The 13,742-nt window shown below is 35.7% G+C and overlaps 1 protein-coding gene across 2 annotated transcripts in view; it reads right to left on the reverse strand.

Annotated features, from left to right (window-relative positions):
- The window catches only part of GRID2 (glutamate ionotropic receptor delta type subunit 2), a 1,446,155-nt gene that overhangs the window by 343,847 nt on the left and 1,088,566 nt on the right, over positions 1–13,742 (reverse strand). The gene's annotated exons all lie outside the window — the stretch shown is intronic.

Raw genomic sequence — 13,742 nt, forward strand, 5'->3', positions numbered from 1 at the left:
TAAGTAAAAAAATTAGTTCCTACTGTGTTCCTTTCCTTTCTTTTCTTTCTTTTTCTTTTTTGTTTTTACTCATCTGAAGGCATTTTTTCATTGCTTTTAGAAAGAGAGGGAGAGAGAAACTTCAACGGGAGAGACAAACATTAATTGGTGCCTTCTTATATGTAAGAAGGGATTGAAACCTTAACCTGGGTATATGCCCTGGCCAGGAATAGACCTCACAACTTTTGGCCTATAAGATGTCAGTCCAACCAACTGAACCACACTGGCCAGGGCTGTGTTCCTTTCTTTAACAGCTCAGGAGTAGATATGTATTTGACCTAGTTCAACATGCCAAATAGCAGCATATCTAAAAATTCCATGCTCACTGCAATTTGTGCTTTCCTCAGCATGATAATTATTATCAGGTCGACCAAAAAGTCCATTTAGTTATTTTCTGTACTATGGCTTTAGTAGTGCTTAGTTGTCTTTAACTTCATTTGAAACAATTTTTAATTTTTTTAATTTATTTTTTTAAAAGAGAATTCTTTTTTTTAAGATTTTATTTATTTATTTTTAGAGAGGGAAGAGAGGGAGAAAGAGAGAGAGAGAAACATCAATGTGTGGTTGCTGGGGCCTGTGGCCTGCAATCCAGGCATGTGCCCTGACTGGGAATCGAACCTGCGACATTTTGTTTCACAGCCCGCGCTCAATCCACTGAGCTATGCCAGCCAGGGCTGAAACAATTTTTTAGATTGTATTGTGACAGCTCTCATATCATCATGCATTTAAAAAAAATTATCAAAATTGGTGAATTTTTGTGCAGCTATTATTGATGGTGGAAGAAAATATTCAACATTTCACCACATTATGCTTTATTATTTTAAGAAAACTAAAAATGCTACTGAAACACACACACAAAAAGATTTGTGCAGTGATGGAGAAGGTACTGTGACTGAACAAGTTAAAAGTGAAGTTTCTTGGTACTATTGATATTTTGATCAAATAATTTTTTTTGTTTTTTAAATAATAGTGTTTTATTTCTTTTTAAAAAAGATTATTTGTTTATTTTTAGAGAGAGGGGAAGGGAAGGAGAAAGAGAGGGAGAGAAATATTAATGTGTGGTTCCCTCTCATGCACCCCTTACTGGGGCCTGGCCTTCAACCCAGGCATGTGCCCTGACTGGGAATCAAACTGGTGGCCCTTTGGTTCACAGCCCACACTCAGTCTACTGAGCTACACCAGCCAGGGCTAACCAAATAATTTTTTTGCTATGGGGCTGTCCTAGGCATTGGAAGATGTTTAGCAGCGCCCCTGCCCTTTACTCACTAGAAGTCCATAGCAGGAGAAAGCTGACATATTCAAAATATCCAAATCAATCAAGTTATTGTGAAAATAAAAAATGTGTCTTTTAGTTTACAGAAAAAGTGTAACAGACCTTTTGGCCAACCCAATATTCTATGATGGAGCTGTGTGTTTATTTATTCCTCTTGTATGTTGAAAGCTCCATGAAGATAGACAGTGCTGTCCTACCCACCCTTGTGAGTAGGATAATAATTCTTATTTAATGTCCCAGAAAATATTACCAAGAGCATGGAGAATTTTTAAAAGTAAAGACAGAAGGATACTTGTAGGACATGCTGAATTAGAGCTTAAACAATGGATATAACCATTAAGTGCTAGAAAACAACTGAAGCAGACAGAACAAACTGGGTAGCTATCCCAAATGGATAGTTACTTTAGAGTCTGAGAGAGAGTTGTAAATAAAGAAACTCTGTACATTTTGGTCACAACCACAAATCATAGAGTAATTCTGTGTGTCCACATTTTATGTGAAAGTTGGGTCATGCACTCGTATTTTGTTGTATCTTGATAGTGCAAGGAACAATTGCCATCAAAAAGTGTAATATATAGATAAAGGACACTGATATATGAGATCTGTCTAGAAAACGTCAAACCACTCTTTTTTTTAAGCAGCTAAATATTCCCATTTATTTCTATGTATTATTACTTTAGCTTAATCTTGCTTATTAAGTAACATGACTTTAGTTAATCAATACATTGTTTAATCCACTGCGATGTAATGAATACAATTTAGACATAAAATTATTATGTAATACTGAACACATAGAAATTTATAATTTCTTTTGTTTTTTTAAATTTTTTTACTTTTTGTTGCTGTTCAATAATAATTGTCCCCATTTTTCCTCTGTTACTTTCCCCTGCCCTACCCACCCCTACCTCCCACATTCAGTCATATCCCTCCCCGTTGTCCATGTCCATGGGTCATTTATACATGTTCCTTGACTTGATTCTTCCCCTTCTTTCCCCAGTTACCCTTATCCCCCTTCCCCTCTGGTTACTGTCTGTTGTTTATCACAATGTCTCTGGTTCTATTTTGCTCATTTATTTGTCTGGTTGATTAGGTTCCACCTATAGGTGAGATCATATGGTATTTTCTTTGACCTTCTGGCTTATTTCACTTAATGCTCTCCAGTTCCATGAATGCTTTTACAAGGGGTAGGAGCTCCCTTTTTTCTGTCTGCTGCATAGTACTCCACTGTGTAAATGTACCAGTTTATTGATCCACTCATTTACTGGTGGGCATTTAGGCTATTTATAGCACTTGGCTATTCTAAATTGTGCTGCTATGAACATTGGGGTGCATAGGTTCTTTTGAAATGGTGTTTCAGGATTCTTAGGGTATAGTCCCAGCAGTGAAAATGCCAAGTCAAAAGGCAATTCCATTTTTAGTGTTTTGAGGAAATTCCATACTGTTTTCCAGTGTGGCTGCACCAGTCTGCATTCCATACTGTATTCCAGACAGTGGCTGCACCAGTCTGCATTCCCACCAACAAAGGGTTCCCCTTTCTCCACAACCTCTCCAGTGCTTTTTGTTTGTTGATTTGTTTATGATGGTCATTTTGACTGGTATGAGGTGGTATCTCATTGTGATTTTAATTTGCATCTCTCTGATGGCTAGTGATGCTGAGCATCCTTTTTTTATGTTTCTGGGCCCTCTGTATGCCCTCCTTGGAGAAGTGTCTGTTCAGGTCCTTTGCCCATTTTTTAATTGGATTGTTTGTCTTCCTGGTGTGGAGTCATGTGAATTCTTTACACATTTTGGAGATCAAACCCTTGTCCAAGGTATCATTGGTGAATATATTTTCCTATATGGTTGGTTCCCTTTTCATTTTGCTTATGTTTTCTCTAGCTGTGCAGAAGGTTTTATTTTGATGAGGTCCCATTTGCTTATTCTTTCTTCTATATCTTTTGCTCTAGGAAACATATTAAAAATATTGCTGTGTAGAATATCTGAAATTTTCCTGCCTATGTTCTCCTCTAGGATTTTTATGGTGTAACTTATATTTAAGTCTTTTATCCATCTTGCATTTATTTTTGTGTATGGTGTAAGTTGGTGGTCAAGCATTGTAAGTTCAGTGGTAGAATTCTCACCTCTCATTGCTAATATAACAAAAATGGTTTAAGCAACATTGTTGTAACCAAGGAAAGTAGATTGGAATGTGCATGGTTGAACAATGACAACTTTACTGTACTAGTTAGTGGGGGCAGTAGATGCCATGGAGTGAGCATGTGTACTATATGGCCATCACATTCAAAATGACTGAGCCAGTAGAGCAACAAATTTGAATCGAATTTTGTATTATGCTTGAATATTCATCTTCGGAAACTATTCAGATGATTCAGAAGGCTGCAGCTATGGGTAACTGGTGATTGGCAACTTCATCATGATAATGCACTTACTTAAGCATCATGTCTTATACACAGATTTTTGCTGAAATGACATTATCATCCAGGTGACTCAGCCCCACTACAGCCCAGACTTGACACCCTACAACTTCTGGCTTTTCCCAAAACTGAAATCATATTTAAAAGGGAAGAGATTTCAGACAGTTGAAGACATTCAGGAATATACAATGGGGCAGCTGATAGTGATTGGGAGAACTGTGTGAGGTCCCAAGGTGCCTGCTTTTAAGGGGACTGAGGTGTCATTGTCCTATGTACAATGTTCCTTGTACCCTGTATTCTCTTCAATACATGTCTCTATTTTTCATATTACATGGCTGGATACCTTCTGGACAGACCTCATATATGTAATGAGATACATAATGTGAATTTACACATTATATTACACATTGGAATTTCTCTGCTTTACAACTGTGAAAAAACTAAGTAAAGGTTGTGCCACACCCAAGGGTATTTAACAAAAGTATCACAGGACTTTTTTACTTATTAGTTTTGTAAATTGAAAATGGGAATCCTAAAGTCATCACAATTAGCATTATAGGTGCTTATAAGCATGCATCTTATGTTAAATGCTCTTGGGTTAAATCCTCTTAGATTTAACCCATCCTCTTAGCATTAAATCCTCTTAGGTTAAATGCTAAGAGACAATTTACAAAACAGGTTGATTTTGTTTTTGAAAACTGTGGTCAGTTGCCCATATCTTTAGAAATATAACCATCATATTAAGCTTCTTAACTACAGATTCATAGGTGAAGGAGTAAAATGGATTCTGGTCAGACCAAAATTGAATTACCAACTTTGTATTCTAAACTGATGGCTCTAATATTGCCTATAGTCCCTTGATCCTACTACTTTAATTTTATCAATCTTAAATCTCCTTTAGAATAAATTTATCTTTGTTGATGTCTGCCCCTATTCTTATTACTTAAGCTGAGAAATATTGTGATATAGTACTGTAAAAACAATGAGTATTACAGTATAAAACTATTTTTTTAAAGATTTTATTTATTTATTTTTAGAGAGGGAAGGGAGGGAGAGAGAGAGAGAGAGAGAGAGAAACATCAATATGTGGTTGCTGGGGGTTATGGCCTGTAAGCCAGGCATGTACCCTGGCTGGGAATCGAACCTGGGACACTTTGGTTCCCAGCCCACGCTCAATCCACTGAGCTATGCCAGCCAGGGCAAAACTATTTTAATGAACCTATGATATCTACTTTTTTTCCCTATCATTTAAATTTATGTTTTTTAAATATTTTTCTTATAGCACTTTTGGGGAAAGAAAAAATCTGCTCATAATATCTTAATGTCACCTTTTGACTTTTATTGTCTTTTTTTATGGAACACTTTTGTTAAAAACTAAAATAATGCTTTTATTATGACATATACTCATAAATAGTTCAGAAAAGTCCAGAATATGTTGCTTATACCAGTTCTCGTTTTCTAAGCATTTTATAAGCAGAAATGTGATTTGTTCTTTGATTGCTTTTAACTCTTAAAAAGCCCATTTCAGCACAAGAAAGGCTTTTCTGGCTCAAATTATGAAAAGTTGGTACTGAAATAAGTGAAACTCATGGGCCATTGTGTGCATATAGATCAGGAATAAATGCATAGGAGCTTGTTACGTTGCATTGGAAATGTGAGCTAATGAATGCACACCTTAGCATCGTGGCGATGCTTTCTAGTCACACAAAACATACTACTTGCACTGCATACCCATAATAATAGCGTTAGAACAGTCTCTGAAGCATAGAAGTTTGACTTTTTTTCTTTAGTGGTACAGAATCCTGATGATAAAAAGAAAGAAAATGAGCACCTTGTCATGTTTTAAATCAGCATGGGGAAATTCTCAAGTGGATGTGACAGCACTCGGAGTGTGCGGCGCTCTCTTCGTTAAGGACTGCCAATCACAATTAGCAGCAACAGAGATGTTGTTCAAACCTAAATAAAAATCACTGAGAGTCTTTTTGAGTTAATATCTGTAAGAACAGAATACAGAAAGAAACTTGTCTCTATAGTCCAGTTAACCTGTCACTGAGAATTACTCTCATTTTCCCTGTTTTCATTAGGGTCAGTAAACAACAGAGCCAGCCAATATCACTTGTGTTATACTCAGATTGAATGTGAAATATCAGATAACATTACAAAGGAATAATTTTAGTGACTTAATTTCAGAGCTTGAATCCTTAGAGTTTTTGTGACTAGGACATTGGCAAATTTCATGAATTTGATGTCTACAGTATTGAAATGGATTTCTTTGAGTTAATCTTGCAAAGTTTTGAAGAGATACTCTCTCATCAATAATCTCTTCTGATGCTTAATGCGACAGAGAGGAATGTCTAACTGTTCTGTCAGTGGGAGTGAGAGAGTTGTGATTCTCTGTAACAGTGCACTCCATCTGGCAGTGGAAGAGCTCTTTATTGTCTTCCAAAAATTATCCTGGGATCTCAAAGCCAGTGGGTGGCCCCTCCTGTTATCGCTAGTGCAGCAGCCATCAAGTTATCTTATACCATTCCTAAAGCTCCTTTGTTCCGTTCATTGCTAGCATCTGTGGGCCTATTTGATCCTTCAGAAAGCTGCCACAGGAATTTTCCTTTTTTACTCCTCCTAAAAATTGTCTGCTCCACTCATCAGAAGTGGTTTATTTGGTTTCCATTTGGCTATGGCCCACTAACATAATGCTGAATATTCCTGCAAGATTTTCTTATTTATGACCATATTAAAAATATCTAGTACACCCAAGAAATATTTATTAAACTACTTAATGCAGTAATTCCTTGTTTTCCTTTTGCTCTTCCTGTTCCTGGCACACACTTGGTGGTTATTAAATGCTCACTGGTAAGTAAACATATGATAGCTCCAAATATTTTACATGAATATAAATATTTCTACTTTATAAAATCAGGCAAAACCATCTGAGGTAAACTCTGAAATTTCCTTCAAAATTACCTTTCATGTAAACAGAAAATAAGTGACATACAACCACACGGTACAGAGGCCCTCCACGGCCCAGATGGTACTGAGTCACTGCCTATTAACTAACATAAGGGATCTTCAAAAACCAAATCCCAGACTTTTTAAAAGTATGTTTATTGCAGAGAGATGTATGTAGACATAGAGATAAAGGAAGATATAAAATGACAATAAAACTTGATAAAGTTGGTTGTTCATTGTGGGAAACCGTTTCCCATGCTGTGGAAATCTAGCTAAGCCCTCATGTGGAAAACCAGTGGGGTGTGAGTGGCACACAAGACCACACCTGTAGATAGGTTCTCCCATGGGGAATCAGGCCTGCATTGTATCTAGGCTGCTATGAAGCTTGCCTTTGCCAAAACTCCCTCACCCTGAATTGAGCCAGCAAGGTCTTACTGCAACTTCCTAAAATCTGAGCTAAACATCCCAAGTACGGAGTGTGACCAGTTCAACCACTTTTCCCCTTGGTCTCCAATATCCTTCTCTTTGAAGTAATTAGCAACATTCTTTCCTTTGTTATCTGTAAAAGGTAATCGCCTGCAGTGAACCTGTGCATAGTAAATGAGGACGACCCTTCATGTAAGGTACCCAGAGAAGCAATAAAAGCTTGTCCAGGCAGGGACTGAGCTCTCTGGCCCTCTCGCCCTCTCTTCCTCACAGAGTGGCCATGCCATCCCTTTTTCTCCACAGGACTTCTGTAGTCCATGTGTATTTGTTCTCTAGCAGCCACAACATACACAGATCCTGCAGGCCAGGATCCAGCACAGCTCATTCATGCACTTTACCTAATTCACAAGCGCTAATGTTTCAGCCAAACACATGTACTAAGTTTATCTCTGTAATGGACAACATTGCTTCTGCACAGTTGGAGTCCTTGAGTTGTTTTCCAGAAGGCTTTGAAGTCACAGATTTTTTTTTCTGTAAACCAGGATTAGTAAATGACTCACATTTATTTAGGATTTTTTTTGTTTTTAGCTGTCCCCAAACTCTTTTTTCAGATACCTCTCTAATAACACATGAAATGCTCCCTTATAGCTATTTAATCTGGTCTAGTGACTCAAAAAAGACAGCAGTTTTGAAACAACACCTGTATTTCTTATTAAAAGGTTATATTTTATTGGAAATTATAGTAATTCCAACTCCATAGCCTGTGCATGGACACTCATTGATTGATCCTCTTTTTCATTGGTCTATGAGCCTTATCTCAATTTATTTTTTAATCAAAGTGTAAAGATGTTCTTGGTATCTTTTAATGAATTCACCTTTTTATTGTTAGCAAGTAGAAGAACAGAAGTATTTCAAAGATGAAATAATCATGTGCAATTTAGCATTATCCATAATTATGAATTTATAAAAATGTATAATCAATCTACAGGCACAGTTGGTATATGAAAGTCCTTAACATATTTACAACTTTTGGTATCTGTTGCATCTTTACAGAACTAGAAAGCCATGCTAACTGTATTGGTAGCTTTTTTTTTTTTTTGTCTTGGTTGTGCTCTAAAACTTACTAAAATAGGGCTACCTAAAAGCAAAATTAAGAAAGGCAATCTATAAGCATGTCAACATCCTCAAAAATAAGGTTCAACCAAAGAAAGACCTTATTTAGATGTTTCTTATCTTAGTTACTTGGTAAAATATACCAATAAAGACATCCTAAATAACTTCCTGTTTGGTTTAGCGAGTTTCAGGTCACCTAGGAACAGATTGTAATCTAATAAACAAAATATTGCTGCTAACTCTATGCTTGATTTAGTTAAGTATTTAGCATTTATTTATTCATTTAGTTGATCAGTATGCATTTATTAAACACTCAATGTGTACAAGACAAAGAACTACAGGCAAAATGACTACAAATATAAATAGGACATGGCCATGTGTTCAAAGAACTCAGGTGAGGACAAGTGAAAAAAGAAAGGCAATCATACTATAGTTGATAAGTCTCTAATAAATATACCTCAGAAGCATAAAATATGGTCCCTAATCCTAGCAAAGACTCCTGAAAAAGGTGAGATCAAAGCAAGAATTAGAGGCTGCATAAGAATTTGCATATGAAAGCAGAGTGTGGGACTAGAGATTAAGCTAGTAATAAAGGCATATCAGGAATTGAAAAGAACAGAAAAAAGACAGACAAAGATGCATCACACAGTCTTGACTAGTGTCCAAGGGACAAAACAATCTGGAGTAACTGGGCAATGAAATGTGAGACATGAGTGGTAAGAAATTAGAACTGAGCACTGGACAAGAGCTATATAGTAGAATATTGTTCATGCTATGAATAACTCAGACTTTCAAATTGCAGGCAGAGGGAGCCAAGAAAATACTTGAAGAATGGGAATTAGGTAGTAAGATCTCTTCATGATAGTGGTAACTTTTTTATACATGTATGTGAAGCATATCTTTTTGGGGGATGAAACTGTTAGGAGATTCTTATAGTTCCAATGAGAAATGAAGGTGGCCTTATCTAAGTGACAATCTAGCCCTTACCTTTCTAGGTGAGAGGAGATTTTTTTCTGGAAATATTTAGAAAGTAAAACTCACAAAACTTGATTATGATTGAATACAAGCTATAGAAAGAAAAAGAAGAAATAAAAATGTTCTCAAATGTTCTCTGTATGTTTGAGTGATTGGTAATACATCAGCTGGAATAGAGAGTATGAGACACTACAAAGGTGAAAAGTGTAAAACAATTCAATTTTGACATGTTAAAATTCGTGGCGCTCTGGTATTTCCAGAGAGTGGTCTAGTGAGCAGCTGGGTATGCACTGCTCAGCTAGGATGTGATGTAGATTTAGGAGCTATCCAAATATTGGTGATTATTAAAACCATGTACAGAAAAATTGAACGGAACAGGAAATAGTAAGATAGAAACAGAGGTTAACCACATCTAGTAATACCACCTCTATTTCTAGGCAATGTGCATATCTATCAACATCCCAGTTCTTTCCCCTCATTTATTGACAACTTGGTCATATGGCTCATTTTCTACATCTCTAGTCCAAACTGACATCATTAGAGATGGTTCATCTAATCCTCTGGGCTTTCAATTTCTTGATCAGCTTTGAAGTCCTTCACCAACTCTTAACTTTGGGAATTCACATCTACAAACCTATAACTTGTCCTATTTCAAAAACTTTAGTCTCAGTTGTCCCATTTCATAAATACAAACTTCAAACTCACACTGATGTTTCCACTGTTGTCCTTTAGACTCATTAAGAACTCTGTTCTCTCTTACTACTATCTACTACTTCCCAGTCTTATTCTCTACTATACCCTCATTATTGTTTCTTCTATTTTTTTATTGCTCTATGTACCCCAGAAGCTATTGGGTTGGCCAAAAAGTTCATTTGTTTTTTTCCATAGGATGGTTATAGCAGCACTTAGTTGTCTTTAACTTCATTTGAAACAATTTTATTAGACTGTATTGTGACAGCTGTCATATCAGTGTACATATAAAAAAATCAAAATTGGTGAATTTTTGTGTAGCCATTTTAATATTGAAGATGGAAGAAAATATGCAACATTTTTGGAGTATTATGCTTTATTATTTCAATAATGGTAAAAATGCAACTGAAATGTAAATAAAAACTTTGAACAGTGTATGGAGAAGGTGCTGTGACTGATCAAACATTTCAAAAGTGGTTTGCGAAGTTTTGTGCTGGTGATTTCTCATTGGATGATGTTCCATGGTCTGGTAGACCAGTTGAAGTTGATAGCCATCAAAGCAAGACATTAATTGAGAACAATCAACATTATACCATGTGGGAGATAGCCGACATAATCCAAATACCCAAATCAATAAAATTATCAGTGACAATGAAAAATGTGTCTTTTATTTTATGGAAAAAAGCCATACAGACTTTTTGGCTGACCCAATGTCATTATCTTACCAATCTAAAACTATTTGCTTTCTTAGCCTTTTCTCATATGCCTAATTATCCATGGCTGAGTCTAATTTGTTTTTGTGTGTCATTTATTTAGTAAATGCTAAGGGACATGTATATAAGGGGGGACTCTCAAAAACAGAATTATCTTCTGGAGGGTGGACCCCTTGTAGTACAGGCATCCCCAGCTAGTGAGTGTTCTAGGAACCCATCTGTGTCAGTGTACCAACTGGTGTTGTTGTAAGAGGCTGCATTGGGCTTCAGTGAATATTTTTTGAAGACCCTTTCAACGCACTTGCCCATTTCATGATGGGTGAATTATGAGTGCACCTGCCCACATTGTGTTAAGTGTTCAGCAGTTTTTGACCCCCAAAATGGCATGACTGCCATGTCCCACCCTCCCTATTCACCTGATCTTGCTCCGAGTGACTTTTTGTTTTATTTCCCTGAATGAAAAAAGTCCTCAAAGAGAAACATTTTGCCAATGTGAAAGAAGTAAAACAAAAAGTGGCAGAAGCACTAAAAGGAATCTAAATCAGTGAGTCTGAACACTGTGCTGAACAATGGAAAACGTCTCAGTAAGTGAATGAAGTTTCAACATGTAAGAATAAATACACATTTTTGAAAAATAAATTCTGGGGTGTTTTTTGAGTCCCCCTCATTTAAGTTATTTTATCTAACAACTTCATGATTTTTAATCATTTTAATTTTCATAACAAAGCTATGTGGTGGGCACAACCTGGATGTTCCCTGCAGTAGGAACTCACACCATCAAACAGGTCTGTGATCTCCAACACGGATCAGAAAATCATTTTGTTTTATTATTTTCTCTCCTTTAGAAATAATTTCTATGAAGAAATCAACCATGATGGCTGAAAAAGACCAAACTGTTCCATGAAGAGAGACTATGGAAGAAAACTGAGGCTGCCAGCCCTCAGCCAGCATCAACTACCAGACCTCAGTTAGCCTCCAGACTGAGTTGTCTAGCTGAGACCCTAGACATCATTGGGGAAAGAAAAGTCATCCTCACTATGTGTTGGTTAAACTTCTGATCTCCAGAATGGGTAGGTTTTGGAGGAATTTGTTATGCAGCTATAGTCACTGCAATACTACCAATAATGAGCTTACTGCTAAATCCAATGAACACCTCTCAAGACTTCATTTTACTTGATTATTTGAAATGTTTAACACAGACGACTAAACTCGCCATCTTGAAATACTGGTTTTATTTGCCGTGTATTTCACTGCCTACTATATATATATATATATACATGGTACTTGAATCTTTCTCATCAATCCTTATCAGTTACCTCTACCCATTTGTTTCCTTAAGTCCCTGTCTTAGGCCCTCTCTGGGTCAGTAGTCATCAATTAGGAGTATGCAGTTTAGAACAAATACTCTGTGTGACTTTACTTCTATGGGTTCAATTATTTTCTAATGCTAATATTATTTAAATATACATTTAGCCCTGATGTCTCTCATGTGCTTCAGACAAAGATATCAAACCACTAATAAACATTAGAAATATCTCCTTGGATGTCTCACAGATATTTCAAACTTGACATGCCCCAAAATAAATGTATCACCTTTCCCATCACACTGTTCTTTCTGTTTTTTATTTTATCAGTAAAAGGTGTTAACATCTAATACACCTAATTTCCCAATCCAGAACTGCTTCATTTTCCTTCTTTAGTATCAATCACCATACCACTCTGTAATTAATTAAGTTCTATTGACTCTAATTCATCAACGCCCTTCTTTTGATTTCCAATGCCACCTTACTTTTATGGAAGCCACATAAACTCTTTACTTAGTTCTTATGATACTCTTAAAGCTTGACTCCCTTTCCCTTCCCCGTTGCCGTTTTTCAACCTATTGTGATCAGAATATTTCTATAGTACAAATTTGAACATGCTTTTCTTTATTTAATACCAGATAATAGCAGATCATTTCCCTAAGGATCAAGTTCAAATTCTTGATAATATCAAATATATGTTCAGCCTCATTTTTACCAACTCTCTTCTGCATAGTTTATTCTAATTTCTCTTTAACTTCTTCATATTAAATTCTCTCCTAACCATCTATGTCTACTTTCCCCATCCTCTTCAGCAAGCTCCTTAAATAGTTAATTAATTTTGTATCTGTTTGTGTAGTCTAATTCAAAATCCTTTTTATCCCTATGTTCTCAAGACAATCTGCACTTACATCCATCACAGCACTTTCTACCCATAATTCTAATTATTTCTTTATATGTTTGTGTCCCAATAGACTTGTAGTTCAATGATGGCAAAAACTCTTTGTTCAAAATTATATGGCCAGGGCTTAACAAAGTTCTAACTTAAATAAATAATTTGTATTAAATATCTACTGGATTAGTGATTAATGAATTGATTAAAAATGACTCTGACAATTATAACCTTAGATATAGCCCTTGATAATGGAAGGGCAGAGGGAGGGAGATATGTACTTACAAAGCTTTAGAAAATAGGTTAGACATGAGAACATGGAGTTGAAGAGTCTAGACAAATCTTGTGACTAGTTAAGTAATATTAGAAATAATTAAATTTAATGGAAGACCCAAAAAAGTAAGATGCTATTGAGAGTGGTAAATATTATGGCAAATGTATCATGTGTCTCCACTCTGACACATATTTCTCCTCTTCGATACATGTGACAAGTCTGTAAAAAACTATTAATTGCCTGAGCATTTTATTATTTCATTCACCATGATGGCAGTAGTATCAGTTAAGGAGCTCAGTAAATATTATTCTATTCTAAAATGTTCAGAGTCAAAGAATTTACTTGTTTAAAGACTAGGGAAGCTTGAATAGTGAACATAAAACAAAGCCATTTTTATAATAAAATTGAAGTCAATGTTAAATATTATATATTAAAGTAAAAGATAAACATAAAATTTATTATTAGTTCATAATCAAAGTTTTTTCACTGTCAATGAATATTTTTCATACATGAAATAATGTCTCTGAACAAAGAACACACCTCCATATCTCTTACATATGTAAATAATTAAATAGTATGTGTTCTGTTAGTAAGTAGTTTCATTCCAGTAAGGCTATTTCACAGTTTAGGGAGGATTTTGAGTTTCTTGTGAACCTTACCTCTTGACATTCAATTTTAGCTTT

This window comes from Phyllostomus discolor, chromosome 1 (assembly GCF_004126475.2).
Source record: "Phyllostomus discolor isolate MPI-MPIP mPhyDis1 chromosome 1, mPhyDis1.pri.v3, whole genome shotgun sequence".
In the NCBI taxonomy this organism is placed as follows: domain Eukaryota; kingdom Metazoa; phylum Chordata; class Mammalia; order Chiroptera; family Phyllostomidae; genus Phyllostomus; species Phyllostomus discolor.